At 43.3% G+C, this 19,448-nt stretch overlaps 1 protein-coding gene across 1 annotated transcript in view; it reads left to right on the top strand.

The window, feature by feature from the left end:
• Positions 1-19,448, top strand: part of stard8 (StAR related lipid transfer domain containing 8) — a 173,142-nt gene that overhangs the window by 33,005 nt on the left and 120,689 nt on the right. The window lies entirely within an intron of this gene.

Here is a 19,448-nt window from a genome sequence, read left to right as displayed (position 1 = left end):
TTAAACCTTATAACATTTGGATACATTAAAGGCATTATATAAATGAATCAATCAGATGTATAACCTGGGAATTTCCACAGAACAATTCCAGTTCAACATATTTACAGGTTGTGAACATTGTGTGGTTTTTCTCAGGGAAATTTGATAAATGCTTGTAGGTGTCTTCTGTCTCGTGTTAGTCCTATTTTTTCACATTTGATGATGGGATACATGTGAGTGGGGATTTTTTTTCCCCCAAGTCAAATGACTGGTTAGAATTTTGGAGTTAAATAAACACTCTGACATTTAGATCTGTGGCAGACAAAGGAGGAGAAAGATTAACTAAGGTTCCTACTCCTGGTTACTTCCTCCCATTTTAACTGATTAGGAAGTTCAAATATAGATGTCAGGTGGAACTCAAGAGGAAGGGACTGAAATCATGGGTCCTGGTTCTGTTCCTGGCTCAAACCCCCAGCCCCTGCCTCAGACTCAAGCACAGCAGTTCCTCTACTGACCTGAGCACGGTGGGCTGCCTAGAGCCCTCATGTACTCTCCTGTCCCATTCACTGGGGACACTTGATGTTATGGCCCAAAGAGTAGAATGTTCTGATGTCCCAAGTAAGTGCAGGAATGGAAACCTTAAGACCAATTTGAGGACCTGATACCAGCCGCCTCTGGTAATAACCCAGCCTCGAGCAGGGCAATTACCATTTGGGAAATCAGAAAGGAGATCCTGTCAGGGTTACTTGGAGGAGCACACTGCCTGCTCTTCCTGTCCATGCTGCCATTTAATATGTTGTGTAAGGTAAAGGCTTTTAAGGAATTAATGTTTCTGTCACATTGACTCCACCCATTCTGCTTGTCATTCAGAATCTGTGGGTGGAGAAAGGGAGTTCTATTCAGGTTCATTCAGAAGGTCAGGAGGAATGGGATACAGGGGAACTTAGCTGTCTGGATACAGAATTGGCTGGCCAACAGAAGACAGCGAGTGGTAGTAGAAGGAAAATATTCTGCCTGGAAGTCTGTGGTGAGTGGTGTTCCACAGGGCTCTGTCCTTGGGCCTCTACTGTTTGTAATTTTTATTAATGACTTGGATGAAGGGATTGAAGGATGGGTCAGCAAGTTTGCAGACGACACAAAGGTTGGAGGTGTCGTTGAAGTATAGAGGGCTGTTGTAGGCTGCAGCGGGACATTGACAGGAAGCAGAGATGGGTTGAGAGGTGGCAGATGGAGTTCAACCTGGATAAATGCGAGGTGTTGCATTTTGGAAGGTTGAATTTGAAAGCTGAATACAGGATTAAGGATAGGATTCTTGGCAGTGTGGAGGAACAGAGAGATCTTGGTATGCAGGTACATGGATCCCTTAAAATGGCCAGCCAAGTGGGCAGGGTTGTTAAGAAAGCATATGGTGTTTTGGCTTTCATTAATAGGGGGATTGAGTTTAAGAGTTGTGAGATCTTGTTGCAGCTCTATAAAACTTTGGTTAGACCGCACTTGGAATACTGCATCCAGTTCTGGTCGCCCTATTATAGGAAAGATGTGGATGTTTTGGAGAGGTTTCAGAGGAGGTTTACCAGGATGCTGCCTGGACTGGAGGACTTATCTTATGAAGAGAGGTTGACTGAGCTCGGACTCTTTTCATTGGAGAAAAGGAGGAGGAGAGGGCATCTAACTGAGGTATACAAGATGATGAGAGGCATAGATAGAATCGATAGCCAGAGACTATTTCCCAGGGCAGAAATGACTAACACGAGGGGTCATAGTTTTAAGCTGGTTGGAGGAAAGTATAGAGGGGATGTCAGAGGCGGGTTCTTTACACATAGAGTTGTGAGAGCATGGAATGCGTTGCCAGCAGCAGTTGTGGAAGCAATGTCATTGGGGACATTTAAGAGACTCCTGGACATGCATATTGTCACAGAAATTTGAGGGTGCATACATGAGGATCAGCGGTCGGCACAACATCATGGGCTGAAGGGTCTGTTCTGTGCTGTACTGTTCTACATTCTATGTTCTATTCTATTTTTTTGGGGGGAGCAGATGTATCTGTATTTGCTCCTGGAGGTCTTCATAATTATACCTGACCAACTACGGTTATATTCATTGCTAATATGCAATAACCTTGTTCTTTTATAAGAATATTGCTTCTCTTGTAAATACTCTGGAAGCAAATACAGATACATCTGCTCCCTCCAAAAATTAGAACTGAACTCCATTTCTCCACGCACAGATTCTGAATGACAAGCAGAATGGGTGGAGTCAATGTGATAGAAACATTAATTCCTTCAAAGCCTCTATTATCAGCCACTATATTGAATAAAGACAAAGGAAGGTCAGTGTCAGTGAACCAGCTCAAACAACCCTTACGCAGTTCCACAAGAAGTGACAAACATCATGAAGTGCCAGAAATGGTCCTCTCGCAAAGCACTACAACTCATAAGCTGGAATAACCATCTTGTTATCACTCCTCTGTGTCCTAGGACCCTTGGTGACCTCAGCCTTGGGTTGGTGATGTTGACAGCTGTCACAGTTCCCTCAGTAATGCTGCCAACAATGACTGTTCTGATTGGCAGCATTTGGAGGAAGAGTGGGGTAGGATATCTGTTTTTGATTGACATTTAATTCTGTAGGTCTTCCAGGTCATGCTGAGCTTTCTGTCTTCACAGACTGTCATTACACTTCAGCTCTTTTGTTTTGATATCTTAGGCTGTGCCATCTTTGAATATGGGGATAATTGCAGTGGTACTTCTGGTTAGTTGTTTAATTGTGCACCACGATTTATTTATGGATGTGGCTGTATTGCAAGTTGGTTGTGGGATTGCTTAGCTCTATCACATGGCAATTCTGATGTTTTGCATATATGTAGTCCTGCATTGCAGCTTCATCATGTCAGTAACTCATTTTTAGGTTTGTTTTTTGGTGCTCATTGTATGCCCTCCTGCACTCTCCATTGAACTAGGGGTGATACACTGGCTTGATGATAATGATAGATGGGGGATATTCTGGGCCATAAGGTTACAGATTGTGGTTCATTTTAATTCTATCACTGCTGATGGGAAATAGCACCTCATGGATATCCTGTTTTGAGTTGCTTGATCTGTCGTAAGGTTGTAAGAAATAGAAACATGAATAGATAATTTTTACCCAATGAACCTGCTCCATACTTCAGTTAGACCATGACTGATTGATTGGATTGTGGCTTTAATTCCAATTTTATGTCTGTTCCCCATATCGTGTCAATCAAAGATCTGTCTAACTCAGCCTTGTATATATTCAATGAGCCAGATTCCACTAAATTAAAAAGTTGCATAATCCTTTGATAGAAAAAAAAATGAATTTCCTATATACCCTCTCCACAGCCTCATAGTTTTACATAACTCAATCAGATTTCCCTGCAACATTGCTAGCACTTCCCAACTTCTTTTCCTTGTTGGTCCCCTCAAAATGCATCATCAACACTTTTCAGAATTAAATTCCAGTAATCAATATACTGCCCATCTGACCAGCTCTTCTATATTACCCTGCATTCTCATTGTTTCCTCCTTGCTATTTACCACACCACCAATTTTTGCATTATCTGAGTGCTTACAGATCATATCTTCTACACTAATTTCCAGATCATACTATAATAGTAAAGGACCCAGCACCTCGGAGGGTAATTGAGGCAGGAAACCTCAAAATCTTTAAAATGTACTTAGATGAGCATTTATAGAGTCATACAGCACAGAAACAGACCCTTCGGTCCAACTCATCCATGCCAACCAGATATCCCAACCCAACCTAGTCCCACCTGCCAGCATCTGGCCCATATCCCTCCAAACCCTTCCTATTCATATACCCATCCAGATGCCTTTCAAATGTTGCAATTGTACCAGCCTCCACCACTTCCTCTAGAATCCCATTCCACACATGCACCACCCTCTGAGTGAAAAAGTTGCCCCTTAGGTCTCTCTTATATCTTTCCCCTCTCACCTTAAACCTATGCCCTCTAGTTCTGGACTCCCCAACCCCAGGGAAAAGACCTTGCCTATTTACCCTATCAATGCCCCTCATGATTTTATAAGGTCACCCCTCAGCCTCCCAAGCTCCAGCGAAAACAGCCCTAGCCTATTCAACCTCTCCCTATAGCTGAAATCCTCCAAACCTGGCAACGTCCTTGTAAATCTTTTCTGAACCCTTTCATGTTTCACATCATCCTTTCGATAGGGAGAAGACCAGAATTGCATGCAATATTCCAACAGTGGCCTAACCAATGTCATGTACAGCCACAACGTGACCTCCCAACTCCTGTACTCAATACTCTGACCAATAAAGGAAAGCTTTCCAAACGCCTTCTTCACTATCCTATCTACCTACGACTCTACTTGCAAGGAGTTATGAACCTGCACACCAAGCTCTCTTTGTTCAGCAACATTCCCTAGGACCTTACCATAAGTCTATAAGTCCTGCTAAGATTTGCTTTCCCAAAATGCAGCACCTCGACTTTATCTAAATTAAACTTCTGCTGCCACTACTCAGCCCATTGGCCCATCTGGTCCAGATCCTGTTGTAATCTGAGGTAACCCTCTTCGCTGTCCACTACACCTCCAATTTTGGTGTCATCTGCAAACTTACTAATTATACCCCTCATGCTCATATCCAAATCATTTGTGTAAATGATGAAATGTGGGGGACACAGCATCGATCCTTGTGGCACTCCACTAGTCACAGGCCTCCAGTCAGAAAAGCAAATCTCCACCACCACCCCCCTGTCTTCTACCTTGGAGCCAGTTCCATATCCAAATGTAGTTCTCCCTGTATTCCATGAGATCTAACTTTGCTAACCAGTCTCCCATGGGGAACCTTGAACGAACGCCTTAATGAAGTCCATATAGATCACGTATACCACTCTGCCCTCATCAATCCTGTTTGTTACTTCTTCAAAAAAACTCAATCAAGTTTGTGAGACATGATTTCCCACACACAAAACCATGTTGACTATCCCTAATCAGTCTTTGCCTTTCCAAATACATGTACATCCTGTCCCTCAGGATTCCCTCCAACAACTTGCCCACCACTGACGTTAGACTCACTGGTCTATAGTTCCCTGGCTTATCCTTACCACCTTTCTTAAATAGTGGCACCACGTTAGCCAACCTCCAGTCTTTGGGCACCTCACCTGTGACTACTGATGACACAAATATTTCAGTAAGAGGCCCAGCAATCACTGCTCTAGCTTCCCACAGAATTCTAGAGTACAGCTGATCAGGTCCTGGGGATTTATCAATTTTTATGCATTTCAAGATATCCAGCACTTCCTCCTCTGCAATATGCCACCATCTATTTCCCTACATTCTATATCTTCCATGTCCCTTGCCAAAGTAAACATCAATGTAAAATACTCGTTTAGTATCTCGCCCATCCCCTGCGGCTCTACATAAAGGCTGCCTTGCTGATCATTGAGGGGCCCTATTCTCTCCCGAGTTACCCTTTTGTGCTTAATGTATTTGTAAATGCCCTTTGGATTTTCCTTAACTCTATTTGTCAAAGCTATCTCATATCCCCATTTTGCCCTCCTGATTTCCCTCTTAAGTATACTCCTACTGCCTTTATACTCTTCTAAGGATTCACTCGATCTACCCTGTCTATACCTGACATATGCTTCCCTTTTTTTCTTAACCAAATCCTCAATTTCTTTAGTCATCCATCATTCCCTATACCGACCAGCCTTTCCTTTCACCCTAACAGGATATACTGTCTCTGGACTCTTGTTTTCTCATTTCTGAAGGCTTCCCATTTTCCAGCTGTCCTGAAACATCTGCCCCCAATCAGCTTTTGAAAGATCTTGCCAATAACCATCAAAATTACCCTTCCTCCAATTTAGAACTTCAACTTTTAGATCTGGTCTATCCTTTCCCATCACTATTTTAAATCAAATAGAATTATGGTCGCTGGCCCCAAAATGCTCCCCCACTGATACCTCAGTCACCTGTCCTGTCTTATTTCCCAAAGTAGGACAGGTTTTGCACCTTCGCTAGTAGGTACATCCACATACTGAATCAGAAAATTGTCTTGTACACACTTAACAAATTCATCTCCATCTAAACCTTTAACACTATGGCAGTCCCAGTCTATGTTTGGAATGTTAAAATCCCCTACCATAACCACCCTATTATTCTTACAGATAACTGAGATCTCCTTACAAATTTGTTTCTCAATTTCCAGCTGACTATTAGGGGTCATATAATACAATCCCAATAAGGTGACCATCCCTTTCTTCTTTCTCAGTTCCACCCAAATACCTTCCCTGTATGTAATTCTGGGAATACCCTATCTCAGTAATGCTATCCCTTATCAAAACACCACTCCCCCTTCTCTCTTGCCTCCCTTTCTGTCCTTCCTGCAGCATTTATATCCTGGAACATTAAGCTGTCAGTGCATCCCTGAGCCATGTTTCTGTAATTGCTATGATATCCCACTCCCATGTTCCTAACCATGCCCTGAGTTCATCTGCCTTCCCTGTTAGGCATCTTGCATTGAAATAAATGCAGTTTAATTTATCAGTCCTACCTGTTATCTGCTTTGTCCTTTCCTGCTCTGACTGTTTGATTCGCTTCATTTCTCAACTGTACCAGTCTCAGCTTGATCTCTTTCTTCAGTATCTTCCTGGGTCCCACCACCCCCCATGTCCTCCGCCTTCATTTCCCCCCCCCCCACTCATTTAAATCCTCCCGACCTGCTCTAGAAAATCTCCCTGCCAGTATATTAGTCCCCTCCCAATTCTAGTACAAGAAGGACAAATTGCACAGGTCACTTCTACCCCAGAAGAAATTCTAATGATCCAAAAATGTGAATCCTTCTCCCATACACCAGCTCCTCAGCCAAGCTTTCATCTGCTTTATCCTCCTACTGTCTCCTCACTCGCTTGTAGCAACAGGAGTATTCTAGATATTATTACTCTCAAACACCTCCTTTTTAAATTCCTGCCTAACTCTCTATATTCTCCCTTCAGAATCTCATCCTTTTCCCTTCTGATGTCGTTGGTTCCAATGTGTACAATGACCTCCTGCTGGCCCCTTTCCCCCTTGAGAACATTCTGCACCCTCTCTGAGTCATCCTTGACCCTGACACCAGAAACGTCTGTCTGTGCCTCAGACTAGAGAGTCCCCTAACACAATCGATCTCTTGGAAACTGACGTATGCTTTATTGCATTGGAGTGAGTCTCAATACCAGAAACTTGGCTGTTCGTGTGACATTCCCCTGAGAATCCATCACCCCCACTATATTTTCCAAAACAGCATACTTGTTTGAGATGGGGATATCGACTGAAGACTCCTGCATGACCTGCCTACCTATCTTACCTTTCCTGGAGCTTATCCATCAATGTGACAGCATCTGCAACTTTTCTCCTTTCCTAGAACGGCCTTACATCACTCTCCCTTGCTCTTGTAAATTCCTCATTGCCTCTAATTGTCAGTCCAACCAATACATTCGATCTGATAGGATTTGCAACCAACAGCATTTATTGCAGATAACACGTAAATTCTCCTTAAACTCCCACATCCAACAAGAAGAGCATATCACTCTACTAAGGGCCATTTTTACTTCATCCAATCTGCAGACCAGAAAATAGCACCATCTTATTTCTCTACAAAAAACTGCTTCAGGTTAAATTAATACTTATGACTTATATTTTTAAGTTTAATCAAGAGACATACCTCAATAAAACATATAATCAAGAAAGAACACACTCTACTCACTACTGCAGACGTTCAGCAAGGCCACACTAAAAACTATTTACTTATCTGTTTCTGTACTGTGACCTCTCCCAAACAGGTTCCTCCAAGATCAGTTGTGAATTTCACTGTTTGTTAATTTTCCCAGATGCACTCCGATGTCCCGCGATACATGAATTCAACAGGAAAGGCAACATCTGGGAAGGTTCACTGCTGTGTCAGTTAGCAGTGTGGGTTTCTTTCTCTCTCTCTGACTCCTGCACAGACCATGTGCTGCTTTTGTCTGTTCCTCTCCCTTTTAAAAGTGCGGTTGTTTTGACTTTTATTTTCTCCAAAGTTCTAAAGCAATGCAACAGCATATAAAGCCGTAATTGCTGCTTCTGGAATTCGAGGAAATCACCTCCAGCACCTAAAATACCTCAAAAAAGAAGCAGCCTGCTACAGCCAGAAATTTTTCCCATCCTCCATCTTGGATTACCTGAAGTGTCACAACATTCAAGGCTATAGGCTGGTATAGGAAAGTGAGACAATAGTATATTTTGGCAGTTTAGACTTGTTGAGCTGAAGGGCCTCCTCTGCACTGTATGCATCTATGATTGTATGATTCACTTAAGAAATTTAATTTATGTTTTAGTATAAAGCTGTTGAGTTATTTTCGTGGACCTAACGCAAAATTGCCTCCACAACAACAGAGATTACATTTCGAAATAATGGTGTGAAAGACTTTCTAAGGTGATAAACATAATCAAAACATCTGATGAAGTGATAAGAACACAATGCTAATGACGTTTGAATACCAGTATATTTGTAAATAGAAATCACAATTTATGCAGTACACCAACCTAATTCATCCCATCCTTTCAATTCCATGGAGCTCTTTCCCTTGCAATAAATACCTGGTTATGAAGATGGATATGGTTGACAAAGTAGCATTATAACTGAGTTCTACCAAACGCATAGTACTTTCTTTTTGGGACTGATAAATAAAGCTGGGAGAAGCGGCCTTCATTTCTTGGATTTATCTTGAGGCTTTAATTGCACTGCAGTTTCTGCTACTGTTTATAAGTTTTATTTTAATTCAAGCATACTGTCACATTTTACTTTCTTGAATAACCTTATTTTCACTTACATTTCTTTCACCCTTGGTTGTATATTGTGGGACTTGCTCTTTACAACAAAAAACACATCAACCAAACCAATGACTCTCTCTGTAGCTTGACATGGAAATCCAGAGAACCCCCTTTCCGCCCAGCAGAAAATGTGAAAAACACAGCATTACAATAATGTGTGGTTTTTCTGGAGACTGGAAGGAAGGAGACTGGAATGATAGGTATTGCAGGAAGTGTGTGCAGTTTAATGTAACTTTCCTTCAATTCGTGGCCTCTGGGAATGTTTGCAATGGTTTAAGGATGCTGGGTGTTATCCGGCTTTCAGACTGTTGGGAAATAATGTGCAATTTTTGGACATGGACCCAACAGTTGACCAATGGAGTTCAGTTGTCCTAGAATGAAATGCTATCTGCTTAGCAGAGCTACCGAGAATTTTCCTTACTCTATTTACTTTAGTTAAATGTTTACTAGGCGACTAAATTGAACAAAGTCATCCTCCAGATTTAAGAAATAAACTTATTTGTGCAGGCTCCCACTGAATAGCCCAATACAGTGAACCTCCAGATGCATGCATGCATATTATCAATACCGTGATTTTAATTTCCTTACCTGACAAAGTGGAAACTGGGCAGGAAGGTAGTTAAAATATGGGCAGAGATTGTATCCTGTTGTCCTACTGCCTTTCCACCAGATCCAAAATTTAATCTGATCTTTTCAGGAAGCAAACAATGCACCTGCAATAAAGGTTGAGGAAACTTGTTTTAATTATGACGACCAAAGACTGATGATGCCATCATGACCCAATGGTAACTTTAACCATGGCCTGAATAGAGTCTGCATTTCCCTATCTGTCACACAGGATCAGTATGGATTAACTGATTCAAAATTGGTCCATAACTTTAAAACAAAAAGGAAATGGAGTTGAAAGTTCAGGTGATCTTTTCTGATCAACCAATACTCATGGGACTACAAGATCCCTGAGTTCATCTTTGTGTCTGGACAAAATGTTAAAATGCAAATGATAGTTTTGGACACATCTGGCTTCTGGAGGAGTTATTAAAATGCAAAAGACCCTTTATATAGTTAATGAGCCAGGTTGTTTGCAACCTCAGTGTCATACTTGACTCAACTTCGGTGTCATATTTGACCCAACCTCAGTATAATATTTGAATCTTAGATGAGCTTTCAACCACATGTCTGTGCCATCACTAAAGCCACATACGTTCATTCTGTAATCACTTGTCCCTGCCCTGACCGCTGCTCTTCTGCTGCTTCGTGAAACCTTCATCCATGGTTTTGGTTTTTTCCGACTTGACTATTCTGAGGTATTCCAGAATGATCTCCCATATTCTACCCTCTTTAAACATGGGGTCAGCTAAAACACTGCTTGTTCCGAATGTAGCCACTCCTCTATCCCTGACTGAAACCTGATGCTCAGTTAAATGCATTCCTTGATTTCTAAAATTCTCATCTTGTTTTTAAACCCCTCATGGCCTGCTTTCTCCTTATCAATATAATCACTTCCAGCAGTATAATGTATCTGCATACCTTTAATACTGACATCTTGAGCATCCCCGGTTTTAATTGTTCCACCACTGGAAACCATGTCTTTCGCTGCCTGGCTCCTAAGCTCTGAAATTTCCGCATTCCTACTTTCTGCCTTGCTGTTCCACTTCCTTTCTTTCAGGCACATATTTTAAAACCTATCGGTCTAAGATATTTGTCTTCGATTTTCTGTGGGATATGGTGTCATATTTTGTTTTATAATGCTTCTGTCAAGTATCTTGAAATGTCTTTATTATGTTAAAGGTGCAATATAAATAGAAATTGGAACAATTTTCCTCAGGGGCCTGTTGCATAAATTGATTCAAAAGCAAAAATAGAAATGGCTGGAAAAACTTATCAGGTCTGGCAGCATTTATAGAGAGAATGCACAGTTAACATTTCATGTCCAGTGACCCTTCTTCAGAAATTGACTACTGATTTAACAACAATGTACATTTGCATCTGATGAAAGCATTTGTGCATGAGGAGATCAATTCTGACAGGTCTCTAATACTAGTGCTTTGGAAATAATATCAGCAAGGCAATGCACATAGCAGAGGAACCTCAGTTGCCGTCATTAATAGTGGAAGCCATCTACTCAGCAGTGGTGACACACACAGTGTAAAAATATACCATCTCTTTAGTGTAATTCAATGTCCCAAGCCCTAACGACCCAAATGATATATCACAAGAAGAAAATGAGACAAAATGTGCCACTGAGTCACAAAAAAGATATTAGGACAGATTACCAAAGGTTTTGCCTTTGGTCTGGCAGCATCTGCGGAGTGAAAGTAGAGTTAATGTTTCAGGTCCAATGATCCTACTTCAGAACTGACTGGAGCTGAGAAAAGGTTGATATATATATGGTGAAGGTGGGGTGGGGAGAGGGGGAGGAGAAAACAATAGGTTGAGATGAACTGAAAAAAAATCTTGGAAATCACAGCGGGTCAGGCAGCATCTATGGAGAGAGAGAGTGAGCTAACATTTCAAATCTAGATGGCTCCTCATCTGAGGGAGACTCATCTAGACTCAAACATTAGCTTGCTCTCTCTCCTTGGATGCTGCCTGACTGCTGTGATTATCAGCAATTTCTGCTTTCAGTACAGATTCCAGCATCTGCAGTAACTTGCTCATAAGTTGAGATAAAACCCAGATAGGGAGAACAACAGTTGGACAGAAAAAGGAATGGGTAAAGGTCAGCCTGGGAAATGGATAGCTGCTAACTGGGACCATAGGTAGCTGACAATGTGATAGTTGTGGTAGCAGCCCATGTGATGACAGTAGTTGAATAGATCTAGATGTGAGTTAGGTTGTAGGATATTTTACAAAAGAGAACTGTATAAGTTTACAGGAAGTAATATTTCAGACATGAGCTAAGAGTGCATTGGAATAATGCCTGAAAAGGCCTTCAGCAATATTCACTGAAATAAGGAGTGCAGGTCTATAGCTCCTTGAAAATGGAATTGCAGATAGATAGGATAGTGAAGGAGGCATTTGAGTCCAGGAGATGGGAGGTCATGTTGCGGCTGTACAAGACATTGGTTAGGCCACTTTTGGAATATTGCATGGAATTCTGGTCTCCTTTCTATCAGAAGGATGTTGTGAAACTTGAAAGGGTTCAGAAAAGATTTACAAGGATGTTGCCAGGGTTGGAGGATTTGAGCTATAGGGAGAGGTTGATTAGGCTGGGGCTGTTTTCCCTGGAGAGTTGAAGGCTGAGGGGTGACCTTATAGCGGTTTATAAAAGCATGAGGGGAATGATAGGATAAATAGACAAAGTCTCTTTCCTGGGCTGAGGGAGTCCAGAACTAGAGGGCATAGGTTTAGGGTGAGAGGGGAAAGATATAAAAGAGACCTAAGGGGCAACTTTTTCACGCAGAGGGTGGTACGTGCATGGAATGAGCCACCAGAGGAAGTGGTGGAGGCTGGTACAATTGCAACATTTAAAAGGCATCTGGATGGGTATATGAATAGGAAGGGTTTGGAAGGATATGAGCTGGGAGCTGGCAGGTGGGACTAGATTGGGTTGGGATATCCGGTCGGCATGGACGAGTTGGATCGAAAGGTCTGTTTCTGTGCTGTACATCTCTATGACTATAACTGTTTCCACGGATTAGTTTTGAATTTCTCCTTCTTTAAGTATAGGCCACATCCTCTAGTTATACCATCCAGCACAAAGTGAAAGAAATTGTGATGATATACATTATTTAGTTCCTTTCGATTCCTAAAAACAGCATTGATATCACGATTCAACCACTTCTTTTCCAGTAAGCAAATTAAACAATTGTAATTTCAATCGAATAGCTTGATTCCCTCAGTCATTCAGTTACTATCTTCAGTTTTCTTTCAATAGCTCCAACATTCTTTTTGTAACGTGGTAAACATAACTATACAGCATACTTCAAGTGCTACTAAATAAAGGAGGGGAAGATTATCATAAGATTTCTCCTTCTCCAAGGAACTGCATAATTAAGGGATCATTGGGTTGGTTTTTACACTTCCACACTGGGAGGTTTGATAGCAGGTGGGCAGGTAATGTCAAGCAGGTCGTTTTGCTCTCACTTTCAGCTGTGCCTACGTGTCTGGAATTTTTACCAGGGGAAGTGTGAGGTGTCAGGCAGCCTGCCCATCCTTTGGCACATTGAAGCCCGTAATATCAATAGCCATTTAAGGACTTCATCCCCACCCTTTTCCATCGTGAGACAGCATCTTCAGGGCGTTTCAGACAATAAATTGACCAAAACCGTTACACTGACTGTCATAATTAATGTAGCCTTGGGTATTCTTATTGTCGTTATTTACAAGATGCTGGCTCTCTATGCTTTCACATTCTAGGACATAAACAATACTTAATTGGCAAATAGCAACATAAGACAACATAAGAAGAACCCTTTTTACACAACATATGGCTATAATCTGGAAAGGGTGAAGAAGACAGAATCAAAATTGTTGCTTTCCAAAAATAATTAGATAAGTCAATAAAGGGAAAGCAATTCCAGGGTTAAAGAGCACAAAGTGTGAATGCTTTGATTGCTTTTGCAATTGGCAAGAGCTTGATGGGTGGTATGGTCTCTTTCTGTACTGTTGAACCAGGAGCATCTCAGAATGCTTCATCTATACCCTTTTTTTCCCTGGTTCTTTAAAATCTCAATTTTGAGGAAATGGTATAAATTAAGTACCCAACACTTTACTGACTCAACATTGATTAAAACAACACATTGTAAGGGAGGACCTTTCCCTTCAGATGCCTTTGTTCTGAAAGGGACATGATGTATATTGATATCTTGGTTTGCATAATTGCACAGCTTTTTGCTGCTGCTAGATAAAATAAGCCTTCTTGATACATTCTTTAAGCTGTTCAGCGATATTATAAGGGCCCTTATGGTGCAGTGGTAACATCTCTACCTCTGAGCCAAGAAGCCTGGGTTCAAGTGCTACCTGCTCCTTAACATCTCTGAAGATAATTTCTCATTAACCTGTTGAACCAAAGGTTGAGACCCCACCATTATGCCACGAGAGCCTTTTGTACTGTCACTGAAAACAATTACCAATAAATTAATAAACTAATTTGTCAGGATCTATGGGCTCCAAGATGGACTTACCTTAGTCTGTGCTAGATTCTGGATTAGTGGTGCTGGAAGAGCACGGAAGTTCAGGCAGCATCCGAGGGGAAGTAAAATCGATGTTTCGGACAAAAGCCCTTCATCAGGAGGCCAGGCAGAGTGCCTGAAGGGTGGAGAGATAAATGAGAGGAGGGTGGGGGTGGGGAGAAAGTAGCAGAGAGTACAATAGGTGAGTGGGTGGTGGGGGGGGGGGGGGGGAGATGAAGGTGATAGGTCAGGGAGGAAGGTGGAGTGGATAGGTGGAAAAGAAGATAGGCAGGTAGGACAAGTCATGGGGACAGTGCTGAGCTGCAAGTTTGGAAGTGGGGAAACGGGAAATGAGGAAACTGTTGAAGTCCACATTGATGCCCTGGGGTTGAAGTGCTCCGGGGCAGAAGATGAGGCGTTCTTCCTCCAGGTGTCGGGTGGTGAGGGAGTGGCGGTGAAGGAGCCCCAGGACCTCCATGTCCTCGGCAGAGTGGGAGGGGGAGTTGAAATGTTGGGCCACAGGGTGGTGTGGCTGATTGGTGCGGGTGTCCCAGAGATGTTCCCTAAAGTGCTCTGCTAGGAGGCGTCCAGTCTCCCCAATGTAGAGGAGACCACATCGGGAGCAACGGATACAATAAATGATGTTGGTGGATATGCAGGTAAAACTTTGATGGATGTGGAAGGCTCCTTTAGGGCCTTGGAAGGAGGTGAGGGAGGAGGTGTGGGCACAGGTTTTGCAATTCCTGCGGTGGCAGGGGAAGGTGCCAGGACGGGACAATGGGTTGTAGGGGGGCGTGGACCTGACCAGGTAGTCACGGAGGGAACGGTCTCTGCGGAAGGCAGAAAGGGGTGGGGAGGGAAATATGTCCCTGGTGGTGGGGTCCGTTTGGAGGTGGCGGAAATGTCAGCGGATGATTTGGTTTATGCGAAGGTTTGTAGGGTGGAAGGTGAGCACCAGGGGCGTTCTGTCCTTGTTATGATTGGAGGGGTGCGGTCTGAGGGCGGAGGTGTGGGATGTGGATGAGATATGGTGGAGGGCATCTTTAACCACATGGGAAGGGAAATTGCGGTCTCTAAAGAAGGAGACCATCTGGTGTGTTCTGTGGTGGAACTGGTCCTCCTGGAAGCAGATATGGCAGAGGCGGAGGAATTGGGAATACGGGATGGCATTTTTGCAGGAGGTAGGGTGGGAAGAGGTGTAATCCAGGTAGCTGTGGGAGTCGGTGGGTTTGTAAAAAATGTCGCTGTCAAGTCGGTTGTCATTAATGGAGATGGAGAGGTCCAGAAAGGGGAGGGAGGTGTCAGAGATGGCCCAGGTAAATTTAAGGTCAGGGTGGAATGTGTTGGTGAAGCTGATGAATTGCTCGACCTCCTTGCGGGAACTCGAGTTGGCGCCAATGCAGTCATCAATGTAGCGGAGGAAGAGGTGAGGAGTGGTGCCGGCATAATTACAGAAGATGGACTGCTCTACGTAGCCAACAAAGAGACAGGCATAGCTGGAGCCCATACGTGTGCCCATGGCTACCTCTTTGGTTGGAGGAAGTGGGAGTATTCGAAGAAATTGTTAAGGGTGAGGACCAGTTCGGCCAAACGAATGAGAGTGTCGGTGGAAGGGACTGTTGGGACATCGGGAGTGGAAGAAATGGAGGGCTTGGAGGCCCTGGTCATGGTGGATAGAGGTGTAGAGGGACTGGATATCCATGGTGAAGATGAGGCATTTGAGGCTGGGCAAATGGAAGTCTTGGAGGAGGTGGAGGGTATGGGTGGTGTCTCAAACATTTGTGGGGAGTTCCTGGACTGGGGGGATAGGATCATGTCGAGGTAGGTAGAAATGCATTCAGTGGGGCAGGAGCATGCTGGGACAATAGGTCGGCCAGGGTGGTCAGGCTTGTGGATCTTGGGAAGGAGGTAGAACCAGGCAGTGCGGAGTTCCCGGACTATGAGGTTGGAAGCTGTGGGTGGGAGATCACCTGAGGTGATGAGGTTCTGTATGGTCTGGTAGATGATGATTTAGTGATGGGGGGTGGGGTCATGGTCGAGGGGGCAGTAGGAAGAAGTGTCCTCGAGTTGGCGTCTGGCTTCTGCGGTGTAGAGGTCAGTGCACCAGACTACCACGGATTGGAGCAGAGGGAGTGGAGGGCTGCGCCCAAAGAGGGAGACATGAGGGGTGTTCAGATTAGGGCAAGGTGTGTGAATACTCTGGGACAGGTCAATATAATGAATGAGAAAGTGCCGAATATCTTGAAATATAGTAAGGTAGACAATTCCCCATGGCCAGATGGGATCTATCCCAAGATACTGTGGGAGGCAAGGGAGGAAATAGCTGGGACCTTAACAGAGACAGTTGCATCCTCTTTAACCTCAGGCGAAGTTCCAGAAGACTGGAGAACTGTCAATGTTGTTGCTTTGTTTAAGAAGGGTAACAGATAATCCAGGTAATTACAGGCTCACAGGCCTGATGTCAATGTGGGGGAAGCTGTTGGTGAAGATACTGAGAGACAGGATTTATTCACATTTGGAAACAAATGGACTTGTTAGTGATAGACAGCATGTGGAGAAAGTCATGTCTTACTAACTTGATTGAGTTTTTTGAGGAGGTGACAAGAATGAGTGAGGTAAGGGCAGTGGATGCTGTCTACATGCACATTAGTAAGATATCTCATGCCAGGCTGGTACAAAAGAAACAGTCTGCTGGTATCTGGGGTGAGCTGGCTAAATAGATACAAAACTGGCTTGAAATCTGTGTTGTTGGAAAAGCAGAGCAGGTCAGGCAGATCCCAACCCTCAGACTCAGCACCGTCTTCTTGACCTGCAATCTTTTTCCCAACCTCTCCGCCCCCACCCTCCTCTCCGGCCTATCACTCTCACCTTAACCTCCTTCCACCTATCGCATTCCCAACGTCCCTCCCCCAAGTCCCACCCCCCGACCTTTTATCTTAGCCTGCTTGGCACACCTTCCTCATTCCTGAAGAAGGGCTTATGCCCAAAACGTCGATTCTCCTGCTCCTTGGATGCTGCCTGACCTGCTGCGCTTTTCCAGTAACACATTTTTTAGCTCTGATCTCCAGCAGCTGCAGTCCTCACTTTCTTCTACAAAACTGGCTTGGTCAAAGATAGAGCGTAGCGGCAGAAGGATGCTTTTTAGAATGGAGATCAGTAACTAGTGATGTTCTGCAGGGATCAGTATTGGGATCTTTGTTGTTTGTAATATATATAAATGATCTGAATGAAAATGTAAGTGATCTGATTAGTAAATTTGGGGTTGACATTAAAATTGGCAGAATTGCAGACAGTGTGGGGGATTGCCAAAGGGTACAGTGGGACATTGATAGATTGCAGATTTGGGCAGAGAAATGGCAAATGGAATTTAATCTGGACAAATGCGGCACAATGCATTTTTGAAGATCAAATTCAGGCGTGAATTATGTGATAAATAGGAGCATTGACATACAGAGGGATCTGGGCATATCGATCCACAGATCCCTGAAAGTGGCCACACAGGTGGATAAGGTGTCAAGGAGGTGTTCAGAAACACTTGCCTTCATTGGTCGGGACATCAAATATAAAAGTTGGCAAGTTATGTGACAGCTGTATAAAACTTTAGCTTGTGATTTAGGATATTGCTTGCAGTTCTGGCCGCCACATTACCAGAAGGACGTGATGCTCTGTAGAAGGTGCAAAGAAGCTTAATCAGATGTTGCCTGTTCTGGAGGGTTTTAATTATGAGGAGAGGAGAGTAGAGTAGAGTAGAGTATTTCCTCATTCATTATATTGTCCTGCCCGAGAGTATTCACACACTTTTATTTGTCATTTCTACCATATACAACTGATATAGTAAAAATCGATACAATGTTCCTCCAGGACCAAGGTGCTACATGGACAGCACAAATGACACAATCATACAAAGGGTGGCATAAAGTGCATAAGAAGTGCAAAACATGCAGGTTACAGTGTAATAAAAGAATGTTAATGACATTCTTCTAGCAGCAATTCAAATTCGTGCAAAAATTTCAGATGGAAAAGAATTTGGTCCTACTGTGTTAAGGAGCCTGACAGCTTGATGGAAGAAACTGTTGCACAGTCTGGCAGTGAGAGACCGAATGTTCTGGTATCTTCTGCCAGATGGTAGGAGGGAGAAGAGTTTGAGTGAGGGGTGTGTGGGGTCTCCCACAATGCTGTTGGCCTTTCAGATGCAGCGTGTGATGTGAATGTCTGTAATGGAGGGGAGAGAGACCCCGATGATCTTCTCAGCTGTCCTCACTATCCGTTGTAGGGACTTACGATCCGAGATGATGCAATTCCTGAACCAGGCAGTGATGTGACAGCTCAGGGGACTCTCAATGAACCCTCTGTAGAATGTGGTGAGGATGGGGGATGAGAAATGGGCTTTCCTCAGTCTCTGAGAAAAGTAGAAATGCTGCTGGGCTTTCTTGGCTATGGAGCTGGTGTTGAGGAACCAGGTGAGATTCTCCACCAGATGGACGCCAAGAAATTTGGTGTTCTTCATGATGTCCACAGGGGTGGGCTGTCGATGTCCAGCGGAGCATGGTTGCTCCATGCCCTCGTGAGGTTAACAAGCATCTCTTTTGTTTTGTCCATGTTCAAAGACTAGTTGTTGGCTCCGCACCAGTCCGCACCAGATTATTTTTACTGGAAAGACAGAGGCCTGATAGTGGTCTACAAAATTATGACAGGCATAATCAGATAGGATGGATAATTAGAGGTTTTTTTCCCAGGGTGGAAAGGTCAATTACAAGAGGGCACAGGTTCAAGGTGAGAGGAGGGAAGTTTAGTGGCAAAGTGCAGAGAAAGTGTTTCACACAGAGAATAGTGGGTGCCTGGAATGCACTGCCAGTGGAAGTGCTGGAAGCAGACAAGTTTTAAAGTGTATCTTCATAGACACATGAGTGGGAGGCAAACAGGGGGATAGAAACTGTGTAAGGGTAATAATTAGCGGGTCTAAATAAGGACTAGGAATTGGCACAGGCTTGTTGGGCAGAAGGGCCTGTTCATATGCTGTATTGTATATTTCATAATACCCAGCTTTCATGTATGGAAATGTCTTTAAGTGCTTGCACTTGGAGACAAAGATTTCTGAGATTATGATATAACTTTATATTCCTGTGACTTCCCCTTGTGGCCATTTCTTTAACTGGAAGTCATAAACAGTTTTATGGAAGTGTTGCATTTGACAGAGGTGCTATCCTCTGTCAAATAGTGAGGTCCTGTCTATTGGTTAAAAGTTCTGCAGTATAATTTGGAGTAGCAGGGAGATTTTCTCTATGTTCTTACGTATATTTCTTCTTCAACAACCACCACCAAAATGAAACTACTCATTTATTGATGTTTGTGAGGTATTAGAGCGTTGAATGTCAGTTGTATTTACCAATGCAGTAGCAGTCATTCCAGTTTGAAACTACTTTCACCATACATGAAACACCTTGAGAATTTTAAGCAAACACTGCATACATTCAAGATTCAAGTTTTGATTCCAAATTTGCTGTTTCTAGGC

The sequence above is a fragment of the Chiloscyllium punctatum genome, chromosome 25 (genome assembly GCF_047496795.1).
Source record: "Chiloscyllium punctatum isolate Juve2018m chromosome 25, sChiPun1.3, whole genome shotgun sequence".
Classification (NCBI taxonomy): domain Eukaryota; kingdom Metazoa; phylum Chordata; class Chondrichthyes; order Orectolobiformes; family Hemiscylliidae; genus Chiloscyllium; species Chiloscyllium punctatum.
The sequence above is the reverse complement of the archived record's forward strand: the minus strand, read 5'-3'. Positions and strand labels throughout refer to the sequence as shown.